The sequence below is a fragment of the Ambystoma mexicanum genome, chromosome 2p (genome assembly GCF_040938575.1).
Source record: "Ambystoma mexicanum isolate Mex_15411 chromosome 2p, UKY_AmexF1_1, whole genome shotgun sequence".
In the NCBI taxonomy this organism is placed as follows: domain Eukaryota; kingdom Metazoa; phylum Chordata; class Amphibia; order Caudata; family Ambystomatidae; genus Ambystoma; species Ambystoma mexicanum.
In genome coordinates this window covers 762,550,301-762,574,688 of record NC_090923.1, presented here as the reverse complement: position 1 = coordinate 762,574,688, position 24,388 = coordinate 762,550,301, and the positions used below count along the sequence as shown (strand labels likewise).

Below are 24,388 nucleotides of genomic sequence, written 5' to 3'. Positions count from 1 at the left end.
AAACATGTAAAGCAGATACGTTCAACAGAGTATGGAGACAGATGATAGCCAGAGACATGGCGAGACCCCCCATGCTAATGAAAGGGGGAGAGACATCTCTGGCACTAGTGGCAAGGTAGGAACGGAGGAAAGGCAATGTAAGAGAAAAGCAAGAGACATCGTGATAAAAAGGAGTCCTATGGGACTCCATGGGAATGGGGACCAGGAAAGCACCAGCAACGTGGCAGCGCTTGTATGAAAACTATGCGGGCGGGTGCCGTTCCGCCCGGTAGGTATGACTGTTCCACGTTCCCCTTTTTGGGGGGCAGGTATGACCTGCCGGGCGGGACGGCACCCGCCCGCAGAGTTGTAATATGCCGGTCTGGAAACAATGGTGCTGGTAAACTCTAGGACAAGGTAGAGGGACGTGGAGGTAATTCTGGGCTGAGGAGCTGATTTCAGGGTTGGGACAGGGTGTGGGAGGGTGAGGGAATGCGGGAGTTGGGAGACCGGCTGTGGAATAAATTGCAATGGTCATCCATGTCCAGGCTAATCAGGTATTATATGTGGTATTAGTGGCTAGAGAGCCATTTTGGTGCAGCCAATCTAGTAATTTCTTAGTTTGGCTTAACATTCTTTCCACTGGGCACCTCTGATAAAGCAGTTTTGATAAGTATTATTACCTGGCAAGACTGAGATGTGGGTGCTGCTAGTTTAGCCATTTCTAACTGTGGCATTGTATATTTTTCTGGGCATCTGTGATAAAATAACCATGTTAAGTCTTATTGCTTCGATTGGCATTTTAGTGCAACCAGTCTAGGCATGTGTCCTCCCCTTGCCCTGATTCGTCCACCTCCCCTTTATCCCCGACTTTCCCAGGGCAGCCCTCTGCAGCCCCTTTGGCGAAGGGTCCCAAGGCAAAGGGCGGCTCCTACAGAGGCGGCTCCAGGATGTGTCAGCAGGTGTCCGCAGGGGACGCCAAGGAAGCCAACAAACACCAACAAAAACCGTGAGTGTGGCATGGGTGGGGAGTAGAGCAATCACTCTACTCCAGAAAACCCCCGCCACTCTATCTTACCTACCAATAACATAGAGTGCCATAATACTAGCATGTCCACTCTTAGATGGAATTGTGAATGTTAGCATGTCCACTCCTTGATGGAATTGTGAATGTTAGCATGTCCACTCCTTGATGGAATTGTGAATGTTAGCATGTCCACTCTTGGATGGAATTGTGAATGTTAGCATGTCCACTCTTTGATGGAATTGTGAATGTTAGCATGTCCACTCCTTGATGGAATTGTGAATGTTAGCATGTCCACTCCTTGATGGAATTGTGAATGTTAGCATGTCCACTCCTTGATGGAATTGTGAATGTTAGCATGTCCACTCTTGGATGGAATTGTGAATGTTAGCATGTCCACTCTTAGATGGAATTGTGAATGTTAGCATGTCCACTCTTGGATGGAATTGTGAATGTTAGCATGTCCACTCTTAGATGGAATTGTGAATGTTAGCATGTCCACTCCTTGATGGAATTGTGAATGTTAGCATGTCCACTCTTGGATGGAATTGTGAATGTTAGCATGTCCACTCTTTGTTGGAATTGTGAATGTTAGCATGTTCTTAGATGGAATTGTGAATGTTAGCATGTTCTTAGATGGAATTGTGAATGTTAGCATGTTCTTAGATGGAATTGTGAATGTTAGCATGTCCACTCTTAGATGGAACTGTGAATGTTAGCATGTCCACTCTTAGATGAAATTGTGAATGTTAGCATGTCCACTCTCAGATGGAATTGTGAATGTTAGCATGTCCACTCTTGGATGGAATTGTGAATGTTAGCAAGTCCACTCTCGGATGGAACTGTGAATATTAGCATGTCCACTCTTGGATGGAATTGTGAATATTAGCATGTCCACTCTTGGATGGAACTGTGAATGTTAGCATGTCCACTCTTGGATGGAATTGTGAATGTTAGCATGTCCACTCTTAGATGGAATTGTGAATGTTAGCATGTCCACTCTTAGATGGAATTGTGAATGTTAGCATGTCCACTCCTTGATGGAATTGTGAATGTTAGCATGTCCACTCTCAGATGGAATTGTGAGTGTTAGCATGTCCACTCTTAGATGGAATTGTGAATGTTAGCATGTCCACTCTTAGATGGAATTGTGAATATTAGCTTGTCCACTCTTAGATGGAATTGTGAATGTTAGCATGTCCACTCTTAGATGGAATTGTGAATGTTAGCATTTAGAAGTACGCCGGATAGCCCTCTGAGAAAGATACACTAGAATTTGCATTTAGAAGCTGTCCCCAATTAGCCTCTCTGTGAAAGTTGAATTTAAAATTGTTCCCACCTGCATTTAGAAGTGTACTCAGTCGCATTTAGAGGCTGCGCCCGATAGCCTCTGTGAAAGTTGAATTTAGATCTGTTACCACCCACATTAGAACTGCTCCCACCTCCATTTAGAAGTGTACCCGATTGCAGTTGGAAGTTGCGCCGGATAGCCTCTCTGAGAAAGTTGAATTAGAATTGTTCCCTCTTGCATGTAGAAGTGTACCCAACGGCATTTAGAAGTGTACCCAATTGCATTCAGAAGCTGCACCCAATAGCCTCTCTGTGAAAGCTGAAATTTAGAACTGTTCCCACTTGCATTTAGAAGTGTACCCAGTTGCACCTGAAAGTTTGCACCCAATAGCCTCTCTGTGAAAGATGAATTAAGAACTGTTCCCCCTCGCAACTAGAACTGTACCCCGCACCTCCTCAGAGAAAGTTGAATTAGAATTGTACCCTCTTGCAATTAGAAGTGTATCCAACAGCATTTTAGAAATACACCCAATTGCATTTAGAAGCTGCACCCAATAGCCTATCTGAAAGCTGATTGTAAAACGGTTCCCACCTGCATTTAGAAGTGTACCCAATAGCATTTTAGAAGTATACACAGTTACACTTGAAAGTTGCACCCAATAGCCTCTCTGTGAAAGTTGAATTCAGAACTGTTCCCAGCAGCGTTTAGAAGTGAACGAGGGTGTGAACTAGACGATGATAATGACTGAACGAATGTGTGGAGCGGACCAATATGAGGAACGGACGGATATGTACAACAGACGATGCTTAATATGCTTTGGAATGAAGGAAACACTTGAAAACATACATCATTACCACACCCCACGCTTACTCTCCCTCTTGCACCACCACTCATCTAGAACACAGAGATACTATGACACCATTCGGTATAACTGTTCTCATATCCACATCTCCCTCTTACTCCACATCACTCTAAGTAATCATTGCTGGATTCACACCCCCCAGCAAGGCGTTCTCCTCAGGCCTAACGCAGCCACACTCGTTCTGGGTAAAACCGACCAGAGCAAACACATACTCCTGACCTCTCAACCACCACACCTACAACTAAGAAGCAGCTACCACTCGATTTCCGCACCAGCTGCACACATACCTAGTGCGCACACGCACTTTTGGACTCCCTCTACTCTCTATACTGACCTGAACTTCGGTTCCCGAGGGCGTTCAACCTACCAGCGCCTTCAGACCATACCAATGGTATATAAGGCGCTATATAAATGCAAAATAACATAACATAACATAACAAATGTGGCCTGGAATGTTTTACTGTAATATGTTAGTACGTGTCTAGACTGGTCTACATTGTGCAGTCAGTTGGACATGTTTTCATTGTCGCATGGCATTTTTAATAGCAATGCATTTAATTAATTAAAGCATTAAAGTTCCTGTGCACTGTCTGTGAGTTGCATGTATTGGATTTTTGGATTGGTGTTTTCCTACAAAACAATAGCAAATGCTCTAACTTTTTAGGCAATTCTTCTCAGAAAAGGTACTTTATAAAGCATTAAAACACATATTTATCTTTCTCCTAGTGCTGTGTGCAGCATGCCCCTGCACAAACGTGGTGATCTAGGCCGGCGCAGAGTGTGGCGCAACCCGTGCCCAGCTAGGGGGGGTGGCTCATCATGGCTTGCACGATACCCCAAATGTTGTGTTACGCCACTGGTCTTAATAATATGCAGTAAGATGTGATGTCATTGAAAGTGAGCAGAACATAAATGGACATATTTATATATTTAATTGGTCTTTCCCAATCAAAGAAAGTGCACAGGGCAAATAATCAACACCCGAAAAATAACCAGAGTGAAGAGATGTACATATAATGTTGCTGGCAATGTTGAAAAGGTCTGTGACTTGTAAACCTAAAGATCGATAGCGCCATACACAGCCACACCGCGTACTGGCACGTTTCAGACAAGTTATCAGATCTTCAAGTGTTCCTGTGGCTATTGCCCTCAGCCTGGGTCTGAATGCGCACTTTCCCACTATTCAGCAAACGGAAAAACGAATCCTGTTTTTCAGCAATAGTGAATGCTTATTCTTTTGAAGCAGTGTGCAGAGCCCCAGGCAAAGGTATAGCCTAAGGCAAGCCAATCGAAATGACATTTTAAACAGTGAATGCTAACGCCCCAGAAATGGCAGCTGCGAAACGGGGGCTCAAGGAAATTGGAGGTTTCATCCGATCACACAATGTTTTTAGAAAAATGGGGAAGGATTTGAGGACACCGAACAGAAATCCTGTGGCTCTGATGTCTCTAGCATGCATATCACATTTCCTATTGGGTACAATCCGAGGGCGAATTGCTAGTAAATGCCATGAATTTCATTTCTGGGGTGGGCTTTGTGTAAAGATGACATCATATGTGATCTGGTAGCCACCGCTGTACATGTAGAGCTTGTGGTCGTTGGGGTTGTAGCTCAGGCTTTCCCCAGTCTCCATGATCTTGTCAATCATGATGCTCACTCTCCCTTCCCAGTTAGTCTTTGTGTCATACGTGTAGAATATCTCGTCCCTGCGGGTGTTCACCTCCATGGTGGCATAGAGTACCCCACAGATGAGGAAGGCATTGGTCACCCCTCGTTTATACTGAGAGGTGGTCCAGCTTCTCTCCACTTCCAAGGAGCTTGCATTTAGCTTACTGATGACAATATTCCCAACACTGTCGTCCGTGGAATGAATGACCCAGAGCCCTTCTTCATCAGCCGTAAAGTCTATGTCCTGCCAGGCGACACCAGCATAGGAAAAGCGGTTATTGCAAGTGTCCTTAGGGAACACCTTTGTCCAATACGTGCTAGTCTCAAAAGAGAACTTGCTGAGATTTCCTGAGTTGTAGCAATTGTAGTAGAGAATGTTGTTGTACATTATCATGCTGCTGCCTTGGCCCGTGTATTTGTATTCTTGTCTGCGTACTTTTTATAGAGAAGTAGGTCATCTAACATGGGTGTGAGCAGACAAATTGACTGATGCGCCCATCTGTTTCAAGGGAGGGTATCTAATACATGTTTATGTTGTTGTTAGTCATGAAGAAGCCCTTTCCCCACCCACCATATTTGTAGTGGAAACCTCTCCAGTTGAGCTGCACTACAAAGAACCTGCTGACATTCAGCTGTCCTCCATGATTGCAGGTACCGGATTGAGAAACAAAAAAGGACAATAATATTTCAGTAGGCATGAAAGTATATTCATGCTCTGTGAACTATAAAGCACCACCCTTACAGAGGGAGGGGCCATGAGCTTGCCCATAACCACTATTTCAGTGCTTTTAGACCCCTTCTCATCAACCTCCATGTACATTAACTTACTGCTGTTTTCCATGGTCATTATCAAGGCACGGGCGATCTGTGCTTAGAGCAGGGCAGACAATGGAGCTTAGCTTCTTAACCCATCACAATCACCAACCAATTCCACATGGGTTTAATGTCTCTGCTTCATTTCAGTGGACATTGAAGGCCAATGGAGTCCAAACTGATAAATGGCACTCTAAGATTAAGGTAAAAGCCATGTTCCTGGATTTCCAAAGTAATACACTTCACTGGAAAATAGACAAGATCATGCAACATATCAACACATTGAAACCCACCACTCACACTCCTCTATTGTAGACATCAAAATCAACAGATTTCAGGACCAAAACCCTTCAGGACCTCGCCAGCATCCAGGATACTTTCAATCCCCCTTCAGACTAACACCACACACCTCCTCCATTGAAACCCACTCAGTGCAAGCACTCACATTTCCACTTCATCATCAATACCTTCCACACATAAGCAATCATCCACAACATGGTGAAACCAGGACAGAACCTCCCCCATGCATAACCCAAATGGCCTGGGCCACTTGTACAGAGGCAGATGTAAACGTCATCTATAGAGCCCGCCCCCCTCAACTCCTTCATATTGGAAGATATGAGAGACATTATGTGGCCAGACACCCTTGTTGAGTGTACCCTCAAACTGAAGTGGTGGAAGGAAATCGGCAGATACCACTGAGCATAGAAGAGCTATAAGTGAAATCTGACAGGTGTAAAGTGACTTCATAAAGAGAAGTGACGAGGCCACACTGAAACGATATAAGAATACTTAAAGAATGAAGATGTGACTGAAGTGACAAAGTTAACACATATATTCGAATATGAAGAAAACCATATATACTAAGAAGATAATTAACCAGAGATGCAGATGTATACACACAGAAACGCAAGGTAGATAAGGCATATAGAAGCTTGCTAAACGAAGGAAATATAACACAGGTAAAGTAGCCACGATGAGAAAATGGATGTCGGTCTTGTATATAAGTAAGAGAGAAAGAAGCCTGAGGAAGAGAGACCAAGGCTGCAAAGCTGACAGGCACTGGAATAACAGAACTGTGCAAGAACAAAAAATATTTGTTTGGCTAAGGATCAAGGATGCCATAGCGAAAGCACAACTGCATGGAACAAAAGGAGATGACGAGGATAAGACATACATAGGACTTAGTTCTCTGATATTAGCAAAGAAGCGAACATTTGTGAGTGCCAAGTATTGAACAATCAAAGATACAGAAAGCGCATGCAAGATAGAGGAACCAAGTCTCCAGGGGCCAAGAGGAGTAATAACAGCCATTATAATTGAAATGAATAGCACTAAATAGGAGGACAGAATGGCAAAATTGTGGTCTCCTCACAAGTGGTGTGAGACCAGAAGACAAGGTCCATTCATGAAGCTCCAGGTGAGAATAGCAATGTACCTTCACTCCCTTTAAAGTTCCAGGGAAGAGAATGTTCAGCAAGGTCAACTACAGAGAAGAAGCCTTGGCGTAGGGCCTAACTGATGAGAGATGGTAGGCTAATTAGCGAAGTAAGGTAGTTATCTGATGTTGTTTCCCGACCTGGGTTTCATTTTGCTTACATGCTGCTAACGAGCCGAGTGTCCAAGGTTGCAGGAGAGTGCAAACCAATCACGAGAGCCAATGCAGCAGTGGACTGTACATTCTTGCAGAAGCCGATCCGCTGCTGATATTCTGCAATTATCTGTATTGTGCGTAGTTAGAGGTGGGCAGCCAATGATGTTACTAACACCGAAATAAGCTATAGGTATATATGTTCCCTTGACCAATTCCTCCGCCTAATAAGTTTTTAGTATTTGCCACATAGGAATGACGTCATAGCTGATGTGTATCGAGGTATAAAGCATTTGTGTAATCGAAATGAAGTTGAGAGCATGTAAGCTACAACTTGTTTGTTCGCCAGGTTTCCCTTCTATATTGAATTGATAATAAAGTAGTATTTGCCATATTCCTTGAGTCTGTCCGGTTATTTGGGCCCGTGATTATTTATGAAGTAATCTCATTCAGCACTTGGAACGCTCTAGGTGCTACTGAACACACCTTGTCTTCATTGTGAAGATAATCCAGAAAGAAGTGCTTAAGGTCATACAAGATCTTAAATCTACTTCCTGCCCTGGTGACGATTGTCCCACAAACCTTTTCAAAGAATCGACTGACTTGCTAGTACCCTGGATCACCAAGTTGATAAACCTATCGTTTGACGAAGGTGTGGTACCAGATGTGCTAAAATCAGCTTGGATAACACCCTTGCTGAAAAAAGAAAATTTAGACCCCACCAATAAGGATGCTCAGAGTCCAATAACCAACATGCCTTTTATACTAAAGATACTGGACAAACTGGCCTACAAACAACTCCAGGCTCATGTTGAAGAACACAAGATCCTCGGCACTCGACAGTCGGGTTATAGGGTTCGGCATGGTACTGAAACAGCCATGCTCGACCTTAAGTCCACACTGGCGAGCATTGCTGACAAGAATCAAGCCACACTACTGATGCTTCTTGACCTCTCCACAGCCTTTGATCTAGTAGATCACAGTTTACTAGTGGCAAGACTCGGAGAGGTCGCAAATTGTTCCTCGATGGCATCTAACTGGATCGCCTCCTTTCTGGGCCCTCGCATGGTTAGGGTTTGTGTAGGGAGTCACCACTCCACTTCTATCTCTCAAACCTGTGGTGTCTCACAAGGCTCCTGCCTGTCTCCACTGCTTTTTAATTTGTACATTCAACCTCTCTTGGACCTCTTAAACAAACTTGGTGTTCAGTATACCAACTACGCAGACGACGCACAGGTGGTCATACAGCTTAGTGGTCAGTACAGAAATGATGTTGAGGCCATCAATAACATCTACAAAGCCATCCAGGATTGGATGGCTTGTAACTCTCTAGCCTTAAACAACAATAAAACCGAACTAATGATAGTATCCTCCAAGAACACCCGGAGCAAACTAGATACTGATTACTCCAACTTCCTTATTGCAGGCAACATCATCACAGTCCAGAGGAAGGTAAAAACTTTGGGAGTTGTCTTAGCCGACGAATTATCCATGAAGCTGCATGTCTCTTACATCAGGTGATGCTGCGGACTGATCAATAAGCGAATCAATTACATTGAAGAACACAAGATCCTCGGCACTCGACAGTCGGGTTATAGGGTTCGGCATGGTACTGAAACAGCCATGCTCGACCTTAAGTCCACACTGGCGAGCATTGCTGACAAGAATCAAGCCACACTACTGATGCTTCTTGACCTCTCCACAGCCTTTGATCTAGTAGATCACAGTTTACTAGTGGCAAGACTCGGAGAGGTCGCAAATTGTTCCTCGATGGCATCTAACTGGATCGCCTCCTTTCTGGGCCCTCGCATGGTTAGGGTTTGTGTAGGGAGTCACCACTCCACTTCTATCTCTCAAACCTGTGGTGTCTCACAAGGCTCCTGCCTGTCGCCACTGCTTTTTAATTTGTACATTCAACCTCTCTTGGACCTCTTAAACAAACTTGGTGTTCAGTATACCAACTACGCAGACGACGCACAGGTGGTCATACAGCTTAGTGGTCAGTACAGAAATGATGTTGAGGCCATCAATAACATCTACAAAGCCATCCAGGATTGGATGGCTTGTAACTCTCTAGCCTTAAACAACAATAAAACCGAACTAATGATAGTATCCTCCAAGAACACCCGGAGCAAACTAGATACTGATTACTCCAACTTCCTTATTGCAGGCAACATCATCACAGTCCAGAGGAAGGTAAAAACTTTGGGAGTTGTCTTAGCCGACGAATTATCCATGAAGCTGCATGTCTCTTACATCAGGTGATGCTGCGGACTGATCAATAAGCGAATCAATTACATCCGTCCATTTCTAACAGCCGAAAACTGTGCTCTTCTATCCACAGCGTTGATAAACTTCAGACTGGACAATTGCAATAGCCTATTGTGTGGTACTACTGCCGCAAATATCCAATCCTTACAAGTGGCCCAGAACAGTGCCGTGCGGATCATCTTCACTCAATCTCTTCGCTCCCATATCTCCATCTTCAGGAAGAAGCTTCATTGGCTACCAGTCAAACATCGTATTACACATAAATGCTCACTACGACACATATATGCCTCTCTTTCAGTTGTCCCATCTATTTGTCTGAACGCATTAACACCAAGAGCAATGGAAGAAATCTTCATTCATCCTCTGCCACAGTCCTTGCTTCCCCCAGATTTAAGATCGCAAAATTTGGAGCCACCACGCTTGACGTTCAGGGCCCTCTACTTTGGAATGCTCTGCCGGCAGGGCTACGACAAATCAAAAACTACTTCCTATTTAAAAAAGCCATAAAAACCTACCTTTTTAACATGGAGTAATCCTTAAGACCCCTTTCTGATCCTGCTTGCTCTCTCTTATTGTCCTATCTATGTCTCTGTTTTTTGTGCGCCCTGAGGCCTACGGGCATGCGACGCGTTATAAGAATTAAAATAAATAAATAAATAGATCACCCACAGGCAGACACCAGCTAGATGGACACCAATAGATCATAGTGCCACTCTGTATGTTAGGGCAGTTTTTCTGAAATCCAACTTAGTGCTTACTAAAACCATTCAAATGAGGCAGTACAAGACTCCACTCTTATGGAGGCTGTACCACCTGAGTGCAGGGTAGCATAGACAGAGCAGTCAGGCTTATCTTAGGAGTGAGAGAAGGCTGTAGAAACAGTACAAAGAAATTGTAATACAAATGGTCCAAAGAAACACTGGAACGCTGTGCATTGTAAAATTAAATGGTTTATTTAAATACATGTAGGCCCAGATACATCTTGGGGGAAATAAGTACTATCAAATCATATATAACCACAATTATAAAAACACAACACTATGATTGAAGGTGCACAGACCGAAGCATATAACCTTATTTGAAACACCTAACAGTAGTTTTAGGGAAGTCAGACCTTTGCATACACATTCAGTATAGGGCACACCTACGTGGGGAGTAAAACCATAAGTTACTTTCAGAATACTTTACAGTAATACAAGGGTAGTAGACCCTAACGGTTGTACCATGAAGCTCAGCAAGAAATCACAAAGTAAGTCAACTGGACAAAATACTTTCAGAATAGTGGAACACTTATTCCAGGCAGGCACGGCTCCAGGAATCTTCAACTGGGTCGGCCAGGTTTGTGGCCAGGATAGCCCAAATTCCATTGGGTGTGGGTCTAGGAGTACCCTAAATAAAGTGCTGGAGTTAAACCAGTTTTCCCACATCCGTGATCCAGCAAAAAATGTCTTCCCAAATCTGGAAAAATACATTTGCACCCCTCTATAAAAAAACACTACAACAAAAAGAGCAGCAAGGAAAATAGTGTTGCAACATCAAGCTACCTATCGTCCCTTCACATATGCTCTTCCCTTTCTATTATATCCAATCCTCCTTCACCTTTCACCCCAAGTCACCTTCCTTCAGCTCCTCTAACCACCATTCCCATTTACCTCCACTACCCCCTATTCCCACCAGCCCTGAGCATGCCTTCCTTTGCCTGGCTGGTGAAAATCGAGGGAGATGCTTCATCCTCCTCTCCTGAGAGGGCTGAGAAGTGAGGCCCCCAGTCTTTGTACCATCTCAGATGGTGTTCGCCCAACAATGCCTTTCTGAACACTGTGACTACTCCCAGCAGGCCCAGGAGGAGGTTCTTGTGTTACCTCCATCTTGTTGTGAAAGATTGACCCTCCCCCTCCAGAATACTGAAGCAAGGAATAGATTTTGTTTCTTACAAAATTACATTTTAAACATAACATTTTATATGTTGTTGCATTTTTGCAGCACATTTTAATTAAGTTGAGAGTGCGAGGGAGTGATAGCATGTAGGATACAATGGTAGGGCTGGGAGAGCTGCATCAGGAGGCAGACAGTGCAGGTTGAGGTGTTCCAGCCTCTTGGTATTGCTCCTGGTGGGGTGTGGAAGTGAGGAGACAGCCTTGCTCACCTGACATGCTCCTGTACATCATTGTCTGGTACATACTAGATAAATACTGTTTATAACATGCAATTGTCCCTGATTACCTTTTGTTGGATGTGTTTACTTTGATTTGTTACTGAATTGCACCATTTTGTTCAATAAATGTGACCTGATATTTCTACGAAAGATGTGGATGCGTGTTTTTGGTGGGTCCATAGCCTCTTCTGCCCATCTATTAAACCTTGAGCGAGACCTTTTGGAATAGCTTATCATGCAAACTGAATCACTTCCAGGGCCACCTATTTTTAACAGGCAAGGCATAGTAAAATTAAATAATTTGTCCAGGATCACACACTTTGGTTAAATGGTAAAGCCAGAATTTGAGGCTAGCCTGAAATTTAGATTCTTAACCACACATCTCCCAAGCTCAAGTTGGTACAAATATGTGTTGAAGTTTGGTTTTGAATGCCTAAAATAATACTCCATTTGATACAGATTACTTTAAACATGCAGAGGTCACTTGATAAATCAACCTGACAATGTATTCATCATTGTAGAAACGCGTTGATTAAGATTACGGGGGCATTTTATTTTGAATCTTAAATTGTACAGGAAGGAACCACTCCTGTTTCCATTTTTTTCAAAAGGGACCATTCATTAATGTTAATGTTTCCACCAAGTACTAGAAAAGTAAAGAGTAAAACACAGGTGAAAATCACCATTGCTCTGCCCCTTTCCACCATCTTTCTGTAAAAGTGTAAATCACTTCCACGATTAACGATTGTGGGAGTCATCCACAACAAATTCCTTTGAAATCTGCCTGCTTTTACCAGTTATAATAGTCAGGCAGATCCCATAGGAATCCATTGGTTTTCTGCCAACTTAATCGGATTTGGTAGGGAGACCTTGTTAACTCCCATCTGCTCTTCAACTTCGCCTGCCAAATCATACGGAATCCTGCAGCTTATAAAAAGTGGCGATACATGCATTGAGCACCATTTCCTCCACTCTGCTTGACTTGGAAAATGACCCCCTATGATTGTAGCTTTATTTTCCTAATCCTGAATGGAAGCCTACAAGCTGCAGCATAGAAATTAATGAGAACATACAAAGCATCTCATACAGACACAATGAAATTAAATGCATGACACGGTCGTTGTTTCAAACAGCTTGTTCTGTATCCCCTTAGTTTCTAATTAAATGGCTTGTGAAAACCCTATATAATTTAAAGAAAAATACTGCCAGAGCAATGGCCACTGCCTTTTACCTTTTGCCATCTCTAATCACTTCCTGTTGTAAATAATCTGCCTCTGAGACACGTAAAAGAAGATAACACCTCACTGGCAGGGCCTGTGCACCCTTGGCTGTTTGTATTTGAGGAGAGGAAGGCAAAGCAGGGGGGCATGGGTATTTGTTCCTTGTCCAAATGTTAAATCCATAAATGTATTCTGTTTGACTGCAAACTCTGAAGTTACTAAAACAGTATGAGGTTATCAAGTCAGTTTGAATCATAAAACATTTCGGTAGAGTAGGCTTCCACACAGACCAAGATACATTCTATTTAGGTCAGACCCCCATTGAAAAGTAATCATGAGGAAATCTGAAACTGGTCCATACTTGCCATGCTAGCCTTATCATTTTCCGGCAGGGCCTTGTTGGACCAACTCAGTGAGGTGTAGCTTGATTTCCTAGGCGTAGATAGCGAGGCACCCGCATCTGGGCATATACACGTTCACTTAGGAGACAAACTGAAGACAACTTGCATTGATGAAGCCAACAGCTTTGGGGTTTGATTAGGCATGGATAGGCATTTGCCAGGCACTGCCAGAATTGGTATGTGGCGTGATGGAGTACAGAGATGGACAAGGTGGTATCATTTTGGCTACAGACTTGTATTCAAATAATTAAAAGAACCTGTCTCACCCCATTTCAAGACAGATTTCCCATCTCTCAATCACAAAATAACTTCTTGAGTGCTCGTCAGGATGTAAGTCAAAATAAACCAATATACTGTCCTCTGTCCAAACCACATACTCGATCCCTGACACTAACAAATAAACCAAGAAGAAAAGGGTTAAATGAACTTAGGTTGACTTAACCGCATTCTCTTATATCAAGGTCTAATTTACCAAATATACATAGACCAGGAAAATGGTCTATCTGGAAGAGTCTTGGAGACTGTTCCTTCATAGTTCTGTGTACAAGTCTTTAGAAGTCTATTTAGTTACTCCCAATAATTGGTGAACAACAGAGTTAAGACTTCATTAACTCTTCTTCTTATTTCTGGCACTTTGTCAGGACTTTTTATATCTTGACTATTGGGGAGATTACTCCCTGCGAGTTCTTTATCCTTTTGGTACCTTTCACATGTGTTGAGTTGCCCACTGTGGTGAGGGAGTGGGAGTTCACTCCCGATGCACTCTTGAGATTTATGCTGTCTTATGTCACCACTGTGACGAAGGAGATCACTCCAGAGGAATACTTGTCTCTTGGTGCTTTCGGCATCACTACTGTGATGGAGATAATTCCTGAGGAATACTTGACTCTTTGGGCTCCCTGGACTCCACCCAGCTTTCTCGCAACTCCTGTTACCTGTATCTTCACTGTGGAGTGCAACCAGTCCTTTGCAGGGTATCAGGTCACTGTCGGTTCAGCACGTGTTCAGCGAAGCTTCCTGCTTTGCTCCTCTTTGGTCTATGCAGCTCGGCTAAGCTGTTACTGTGGCATTGTCTATGTGTTTTATGGACCACAAAGTCCACGTCCAAGAAGCCACACCACTGCTGGATTCTTCCTGCTTCAGCAGCGAGTCGGGTTTGCTCCGGCTCATGAAATTCCTTTCAGCTTCTTCTTCGGAGACCAACTGTCTCTCAGCACTGCGGGCAGCGTGGTTTTGAATTTCCCAGACCCTGCACTATGGACACCAGGGTCCCCTACTACTCTTCCTGCTCGCAAACCCATTTAGTCCTTCCTTGGTCTTTACTTTATATTGCTGGGCCTGCCCCAGCATGGCGTCAATGTTTGTCATAAATGCCTTTGAAGTTACCTTCAAGCCTAACAGTGGCCACCTCATCACAGTTCTTTGGTAATTTCTTCTACTGTTGTTCTGAATGTTTCTTTGGCTCTTCCTCATCTCAGTCCTGTATAGCCTTACAGATGCAATAGTAGAGACTTCAAAATAACACACATTAGTAGCTTCAGGTTGGGAGGAAGAAGGAGGTAATAGGGCCATGGCTCCAGGGAACAAGGGCGGAGGGTGGTCTTTTACGGGACGGGAGTCCTCCTCCCCATGAGCGTAGTCTCTCCATAGGAGGTCCTCCCACTTCTTACCACCCCTAGGGGGACCAGAGGGTAGGGGCCTCACCTCCCTACCCTCATAGGGGAGGGCTACCCTGTGGGAAGATGTGCTGAGAACCTGTGAATCATCACAAGTACTGTCTGGCCATAGGATGGGAAAGGCTGGAAAATGGCGAGTACCAGGGCATATAATGGCATTGCTTGGTAAATGTCGGTCTAATACTTACATGCAAGCCAAAACTGTTGCCTTTGCTATTGCTTGCTTTGGACAGTACTTCAGTGAAAGGAACAGAGGCATTGACAAAGATATTGCTTATAAAATCAACTGGCTGAAGACACACATTAATCGATTTTTATTACACCAGGAGCTCATTTACAGAGGCAATTAAGTAATTAAAAACACTCAAAAGAATGGTTTGCTATAACAGTGGACGGCACTATACAGCAACACGTTTTGTGTTACTTTGTGATGGAGCTTGCTCAACGAGTTGCACAAAGGATATGTTTTGGTGGCGAGGGGCAGGCAGTCGGTGGTAATGCCATAGGCATTAACATAGACCTGGCTAGTCATTGGGTGGGTAAGTGACCAAAATCACTCATAGGATGTGTGTTTCACCACACATTTTATCTACATCCTATATGTGTTCCACTGCATGAGTTCTGGCTTGTACCTAATAGGCAAATAGCTCAAAATCACTTATAACCACTGGCATTGCTCTGGCCAGCCATCCATACCATTGTTTTCAAATCAGCTTTGGCCATGTCACTAATCCCAATCTTCTAAACCACAAGGCCTAAACATGTATGTGGCTTGCGTTCCAGTGTAGAGGAGACATGGCCTGGCAATTGAGCTTGAACTGCACCTTTTGGTGGCAGCACCAAGAGTCATTTGGTAATGGCTTGTCCCCTTCTGTAATGGCACAGAAATACTACAGAATAATGGCATGGAATGTTGCGCAGAGCAACGGTAGTGGTAATTTTGAATTCAAAGTCTTGCATCTATCACTATTTGATTTTACTACTCTCCCCTCCTGAATTACATTTTTTCTATCTTGTCACTTATATGCAAGTAGTTAATGCAGCAGAATATATACTTTGAATGCAATTTGTGAGGGCCCCCAGTTAGATGATGCGCCTTTTGCAGAACTCTGTGTTCAGGCAACATCACCTGTCGTTGATTGTTTGATATAGTTAACCATTTTATTAAGCTTGATGTGAAAAGATGCTATATACCCACAAAAGAGAAACTTACTTTAAATTACAGAAACTGAAATTGTCATTTTAGTTTTGAGAAAATAGTAGTAGGCAGCATGCTTGAATAAGTGTGCTACCCCACTCAAAGATGTGATTGGCCCGCCATCTCCCTGGTCATTTGTGCTTTCATGTTGTGGGGCATAAATCATTGTCTAGGGCAAGCAAAATCCTGGCCAGGCCTCCTGCAGTTCAGCCTCTCAGAATGATGTCTCTGAGGTTGCTGTCAGTCTCGGACTGGCCTATAGGGCAATAGGCCCATGGGCAAACCAAATGCGCAAAATGCTTGCGTGGGCCTGTTTTTTGGGTCAAAGTGGGCCCGATTTTTGGCCAATGTCGGCCAGTTTCATGAGTTACTTCACTATGCGGTTAGTAGTTTTAACCAGTGTTGCTGAATAAATATTCTTTTAAATGCACAATTTGCATTACATTTTATCACATAACTCCCCCTCGGGTACTATTCAAAACAGTGTCACAAAAGAAATGAATTCCCATTTTCAACTGAGGGCCAGTTTTTCATTGGTGCCCGAGACAGTGTTATGCCCCAGTTCGACCCTGATTGCTGCTGCATGTGTAGAGTGAAATGCACCTCCCAGCCCCATACTCCCTCGGATTCCAGTGCCGTTTACCACCACTGGTATTACCCCCTTTCTAGAGGGTATTGGGGGGGGGGGGGCATTGGGGGGCCTGTCCCCTGGGCTCCACAGAAGGAGAGCTGATTTTGGCAGGTGGGTAGGAAGATTGTGCAAGAAAGGCTTTTTTAAAATGCCTTTGTTGTACAACCCTCTTTAGCCCCTTTGCCCCCAGTCACCTGAATCAGCTCAATGGACCAAAACAAACACACAAACACACACATTCACACAGCAATCACTCTATCATTCATACGAGCACCAATCACCATACACTCACTCATAACACAAGCATGCACGCATCCATAAACATATTTAAATAAAAAATAAATGAACATAAACGTACCTTCTGCAGGGGCCTCTGCATGGGTGCTGAAATGCCCCACTCAAGGTTGCTCTGTCCGTACATGCAAGGATCTGCAGGAGCTCCTCCTTGCACATACAGACATGCAGTGCCCCAGCCACAGTTTCCAATGAGCTATGCAAGGCTGGCGAAGCAAAACACCCCCAGCGCTGCATGGCTCAGTGAGCATGTGCGGCTGGGAAACTGAAGTGTAAAAGGGAAACAGTGTTTCTCTTTGACAGTTCAGCCAGCCCAGGAGCACTGCCACGACTGGAAAAAGCAGCTGAGTGAGTGTTCAGTGTTTCACTGGGCTGGCTCCTCGGTTCCTCCATAATGGGTGAGGGGGCCACTGGGTGGATGCCCCCTCGCCCATTATGGATGAGCTGCCAGTCTCGGACTGGCCTATAAGGCAATAGGGCGATGCCCGTACCAAAAATGCAAAATGCTAGCGTAGGCCAGTCAAAATGGGCCACTTTTTTGGCCAATGTGGTCAAGTTTGATGAGTTACTTCACTATGCAGCTAGTAGTTTTGACCATGGTTGCTGAATAAATATTCTTTAAATATCGCAATGTGTTAACATTTAAAACAGTCTGTGACTAAAGGAATAAAATTCTATTGGCAACTGCGGGCCACTTTTTCATTGATGCCTAAAACAGTTTTATGGTCCAGTCCGACCCTGCCCATTTCCTCCAATATAAAAAAATATGTTTTTTTAATTTATTTTTTTACATTTCATGCTGAGCTCTCACGCCCCCCCCCCTCCTCTACCACCAGCCTGGGATGTGGCAGCTGCCGCCTGGGGGGTGCGCACCACAGTTTGAAGACTGATGCTATAGAGAGTCTTAAAAATGACACCCACAAAAAGAATAAAATATTCTGTGGGTGTGGAAAAATGTTCCCACACACGGAAGTATAAGGAAAAATAATAAACCAGTAAAAGCAAAAGATTCTGGGGTTGACACAGGTCAGGAAGATTTATCATTGTTAAGAACATCTTACCTAACACTGAATGTGAACCCAAAAAACACAGAGTTCATGTTTTTAGGAGCTTTCCAAATGTCCCACTACTCATCCCTCATAAAAGGTCTCACAAATGTACCATCTAACACTTCCTTTCCTTCAAGGATCACATAGCGAATGTACTAGCTTTCACTTCTCTTCCAATTCAAGCCCTTTAATCTTGCCTCGAACTACAGAACCTAGTGTGCACTGTTCTCTCTCACCTTGAAGTGAAAATGTCCCCCTTGAAGGATTCCTGGTCTCCACCCTGGCACCTCTGCAAGCAATCCACTACAGCACAGTCCATGTTATCACAAAGACAAAGAAATGGCACTAGATCAGCCTGACCCTCAAGGAACTGCACAGCCTACCCCTCCATGCCCTCATTATCTCCAAGACATCTTGCATAACCTGCAAGGTTGTGATTACTAACACAACTCCATAACTGGCAAAATAAAATCACCATCTCACGAGTCAAAGCAACATTTGTAACAACAATATTGCAAGGCTGGTATCAAGACGTACAAATGGAAAAGCGTGAAACAGGCCTTCCCTAGCTGTGCACCTTGACCCTGGAATAATATCAATCTGTATTGTCTTCTCTTTAAATTATGCAAATTGCCAGCATGCAACAGGTCAATGCAGTGTATATTTCTCTGTCACGAAGGCTGGTCACTGGACTAGTCAATTCAAAGCTTTGGATAGGACTGCATTGGTTTACATAACCCATAGTTTTATAAGCAATCATCACTGGAAGACTGCACCGCAAACCAGGCTTGGGGTGTAGAGCAAAGACTACATATTCTGAGCTCTTGTGTTCAGCATTAATGCATTTTAAACACTGTGCAATTCCCCAGCTCGCCCCTTGGGGTGAGGGGTTTGGGGCCCCAGGGAGTACAGTGTGGTGATGTACCCATGGGTGGCATCGGGAGGATCTTCTTGCTAGCCTCATCCTGTCTGGTAAGGAGGCAGGGGCTGGCCACATGGTACCAAGGTATGTAGCTGTCCCTTTAAGGGACCTATGTAATCTCCCAGATATTGCTGATGTCAGATTTGGGAAAGTGCTAGGAGGGGTGCAATAATGACTCCAACCAAAATAGCTTCTCCTGCGAGTATAGGGAGATTGTGCACACAGGCATAATGCTCATAAATGTGGTGAAACAGTGAATAAAGGAAAGGGGCCATGGGCGTGATAGAGTAGGAGCCCGAGGCAAACTGTGATGTCCTGCAAGGCACAGTGTCCTTACACTGACTCTATTCCATACAATTGCACAAAAAACATGGGGGACCAGTGTACACCTCTGCCGGGAGAGGAGCAAGGCTGGAAGCATGGCCAAAATGAACCCCTGTAATAACTCCAAAGCAATCACAATGAAAAGTCCAATTACCCACACAGTTGAGAGACATTGAGCAGGGGCAGTTTGAGGGGGTAAAGCCAAGCTGTTTCAAAAGGGGCAGGGGTTGTCAGTGGGTTGTGGGTGTTTTACAAAGGAGTGCAATCAGAGAAGCCTGGAGGAAAGACGTAGAGAGGAGGAAGGAGAAAGTGGAGGAAAGGAAGAGCATCAGGAGGAGAAGCGATGAGGATGGCAGGATTAGTGAGAAGAGGAGGAACATTAGTCAATGAGAGGAGAAGCGTGAAAGGAGAGGAGTGGTGAAGAACAACAACAGCTAGAGAAAGGAAGAGAGGTGGAATGAAGGGGTTGGAGGTGGCATTTAAGAAGGAGGGGACCAGAGTCTAAAGATGAGGTTTAACAGTGAGGGCATATCATGGGTTGTTAGGTGGCGCCCCAAGATTCCGAAGAGTGAGTCTGTGAGGGGTGGAGGAAATAGCATATGGTGGAGCATTGAGGAGGTACAGGTGCAACACGAGAGTAGCGTGGGGGAGAGGTGCGGGCCAAGAAGAGGTTCCTTAGGTGCAAGCATGTGGCAAGACCAGGACAAGGAGATTGAGAGATTGAGAATAGATTGGTGGGAAGAAGAGACAGGACACTGAGACAGGCAGGTGGCGAGATTCCTCAAACGCAGTCCCTGTTTGTTGCCCTCAAGCCTCATTCTCACCCTCTAGAACCTCCGCTTCTGTCCACTCCCTATCCATCCCAGCTCAGTTCCTACCCCCACATACCTAAACCTCGCTATTGCACTCTACTATCTACTACTGTGCTACTACTTCTACGATCTCTAAACCTATCCTTCATGCCTACTATCACTACTAATTGCTACCATTCCCTCACTCTCTACTCTCCTACTCCCACTATCTCCACTTCCAACTACTACTACCTCAGCCACTACTACTAGCACTACACTACTCCTATTCTATCTCTACTTCTTACACTCTCCTCTCACACACAAATACTCCACAGACACCCTCCTTATAATAGCCTCGGCACTACTTTCGCTATTGCCTCCTCTGGTCTCTCGGGCCTCCTCATCCATCTCCTGTCCTCACCCAACTATGCCACCCTGAATCATTCACACGCACCTTCTTAAATACTCCAACTCCTCCCAGCATTGGATACTTTCCCTATCCAGTAGACTTCCTGTCTCCAGGGTGTGTGTCATGGTAAGGGCTGAGAGAAGCCTTAAAAAGGCTTATATGGGGGGCGTGGCTTGGAGCGCCATCGATGTGGTCGCTCCCTTGAGGCCGCCCGTGGGATGGCCGCTGCCGCCGTCAAATTCAAGTGGTTCTGATCGAGCATCCGAGTCGCCAATGCCATCTACAGTGATCGGAACCGATGAGGCACAACCTGACCCACGATGACCTCCGAACGCAGGAGCGTTCTCCTAGAACTTAGCGGTCAAATCTCTCCCCGTCACCATCCGAAGAAACCAAGATGGCGGCCGCGCCGGAACTCAACAACATACTACGAACCCGATGGTGATGGGGTCCTGGGGGGCCGAAGAAGAGTAGCGGACGGACCCGCCAACATGGAACTGGCCTGCCTGGTCCCTCTGAGATCCTCCATGCTCTAGTACTTCCTGGGCGCCCGGCCAACTCATCCAGCTAGCGACCTAGACTACTGCGGGATCACGGCTACTCCACCGGCTTCTCACTCCCACGCATGAACTCTCCTGGGTGGCTGGCGCCGAAAACACTCAACCTCCCACCCCGACAACGCATTAAACTCTGCGGACCTAGAGGGGGCTGAGTGCCGTCTCCCACACCTTTGGTCCCGCCGCAACTCTTCCAGCCAAGTCCGCCAAACACGATCATCATGTCCAGGCAAATGAAGGTTAGCAAGGGCGCAGATATCTCCACCATGCTCACTGCATTAGATAAAAGCAAGAAGCAAGAGCCCCCCAAACTTACCCCACAGAAACAGCAGGAGGACGGGGAGCCCTCGCTACCAAAGGGGACCTGATAACCTTCGTGATGGACATCAAGTCGGAGTTTCGCTCATGCCTCTCAGAACTCACCACCAAAATCGAACAGACAGACCAACGGGTTACGGAGGTCGAACAGAGGCTCGGAGAAATCGAAGACCACTCTTGGGATCACACTACCACTCTAGGGGAAATGCAAAGAGCCATTGACACCCTGCATCAGAAATGCGAGATCCTGGAGTTTAAACATGAGGACCTTGAAAATAGGGCACGCCGCAACAATCTTTGCATTCGGGGGTCCCAACCTCGGTCCCCGACAACAAGCTAGCGGACTACGTGGGATGCTTCTTCGAGGCCCTCCTCCCGGACCTCGATAAATCTCAGCTCTTGCTAGACCGGACCCACAGACTCCGCCTGCGCCGAGGGGCAGTCTCGGACCCCCCCCCAGATGTCATTACTAGGGTCCACTTCTTTACAACCAAGGAGGCAATTTCGGCGATTAGCCGCCAAGGGGAGGAAATTACTTTTCAGAACACGCCACTTCAAATTTACCAGGACCTCTCACCACTCACCCTTCAGAAAAGAAGAGTGCTCCGACCCCTGGCATTGTTCCTCCAGGAGCAGCAAGTCCACTATAGATGGCTGTTTCCAACGGCACTACAATTCACATATAAAGGCACCCTACGCCGGATCAGTCACTTGGAGGATGCGGAGAGGATCATGCATCCAATCTCGCCCCAGGAACTCTCTACACCAAACCCGGAAGGATCTGAGGACTGTGGCCCTCTTCCCTCCCCAAAACCTAAATGTTCGCCATGGTCATCAACCCAGCGGATTAACAGGAAGAGATGAACAATGGCGCTCCCGCGCCCCCAGGTTCCAACAGCATCTTTCCCTGGTCTCTTCTGACCCGATCTGAACTCGGATCCGCCACATACCGTTTAGACTGATGTGCCTTTAGGGCGGAGACGGCGGACCATACCCACGGTTCATACCCACTCCAAGGACACTTTCCAACTTTCGTTTTTTGGAAACCCACAGTACTTAATACGCGATGGGACAATCGGCCCCGTTGGCCAAGGGTACGCCCATACTTACAATGTCGGTCTACCCACCAGTTAATGTTGCGGTCCCCTTTGGGGTTCTGCGTTAAAACCTCAAGTGCAGGATGTTACCACGAGATCTCACGACAAATATGGCAGCTGAACTACCGACTCAAACCCCCCCAACCCAAGAGACAGAGAATGGGACACCACCGGACCTGTGAATCCTCTCCCTAAATTTTAATGGACTGAATTCCCCTAACAAACGAAAGGCAATCCTATTAAAGCTCCAGGACGAAGACGCAGCGATAGCTATGCTCCAAGAGACCCACTTGCTGCCGGCGGACGTGATCCGGCTTCGCTCTCGACTATTCCCGCTTCAATTTTTTGCCTCCGGCACAAACAAAAAGGGAGGCACGGCGATCCTCTTTAGGAAAGACTTGAACCCGCAAATCCTGGAAACGAAAATATGCCCGGAAGGCCGATTCACAGCAGTCAAATGCCTCCTGTTGGGAGACCTATACAACCTCATCTCGGTGTACGCCCCTAACACTGGACAATCACACTTCTACGACTACTTAGGCACGACTCTAGCTAGTTTTGTGGAGGGTCAAACAATTGTCGGAGGGGACTTCAATGGGGTTCCCGACCCCACTAAAGACCGGTCACACCCCCCGACTCCAAGCGATTTCGCCCAAGCACTTAGCCTCCTCCGGCTGTTCAGGTCTTTGGCGATAATAGACTCATGGCGGGTGTTTCACCCCAACGAAAGAGACTACTCCTTCTACTCGTTCATACACCGCACCTTCTTAAGGATCGACCTGTTCCTGATCTCCCCGCACACCTTCCCCTCAGTCAAAGAGGTCTCCATCGGCTCGAGAGCCATGTCCGACCACGCTCCAGTGTTCCTGGAACTCCGGGTTCAGGACCCCAACCTCAATAACCCACGCAAATGGTCCCTATACGATCCGATTCTCAATGACATGGCTACGAGAGACAAGATCGCGACGGAAATAAGAAACTTCTTTGACGAGAACCCAGCTTCGGACACTTCACTAGCGAATAATTGGGATGCCATGAAGGCAGTAATCAGGGGCTCCCTAATTGCTCAAGGAGCGGCCTACCACCGGAGCAGACATCAGACCCAGATAGCTCTAGAGGACGAGCTAAGAGAGGCTGAGGCAATCCACAAGGAAAAAGGCTGGTCCCCTAAAACGCAACGGATCATGCGAACAGCGAGGAAAAAGCTAGAAGCCCACTACGTGGAACAAACCGCCCTACTGATGGCAAAAGCCAAACAATCATATTACGCAAAGGGCAACAAGGCGAACAGGTTCCTGCTGCCCAAACTAGCCAAACGGAGATGCGTCAACACGATCGCAGGTCTGCGTGATTTCAAGGGGGTCACACGGTACTCGGAGCCCGAAAAATGACAGCTCGCGACAGACTACCTGACCCAAATCATGAAGGCAACCCCTCGGAACCTACCGCAACAGGTGGAATATCTGCAGAGGGCAGCGGTACCCCGTCTCGCCAATACAACGAGAGACGAATTGGAGGAGCCCATTACAGGGGAGGAGGTCGAGAAGGCCATTAAGTCGCTTAAAACACGAGCCCCAGGTCCAGACGGCTTTTCGACCAGGTTCTATAACCTATTCAGGCCACAACTGACCCCCCATCTGGTGACCCTGTTCAACTCCTTCAGAGAAACAGGATCAGTCACCCCATCGATGCAGGAATCAACCACCATCCTCCTGCCCAAACCAGGGAAGGACCCAAGGAGTCTAACCTCCTACAGACCGATTGCACTCTTAAACATCAATGCAAATATATACTCAAAAATCCTGGCAAACCGCCTGAACCGCGTCCTCCCGAAGATCATCCACCC

General features: G+C 45.8%; 1 pseudogene; it reads right to left on the bottom strand.

Moving 5' to 3' along the window:
- Positions 1–4,673: 4,673 nt before the first annotated feature.
- LOC138567791 (olfactomedin-4 pseudogene) lies at positions 4,674–5,523 on the bottom strand (annotated as a pseudogene).
- Between the last annotated feature and the right edge of the window lie 18,865 nt (positions 5,524–24,388).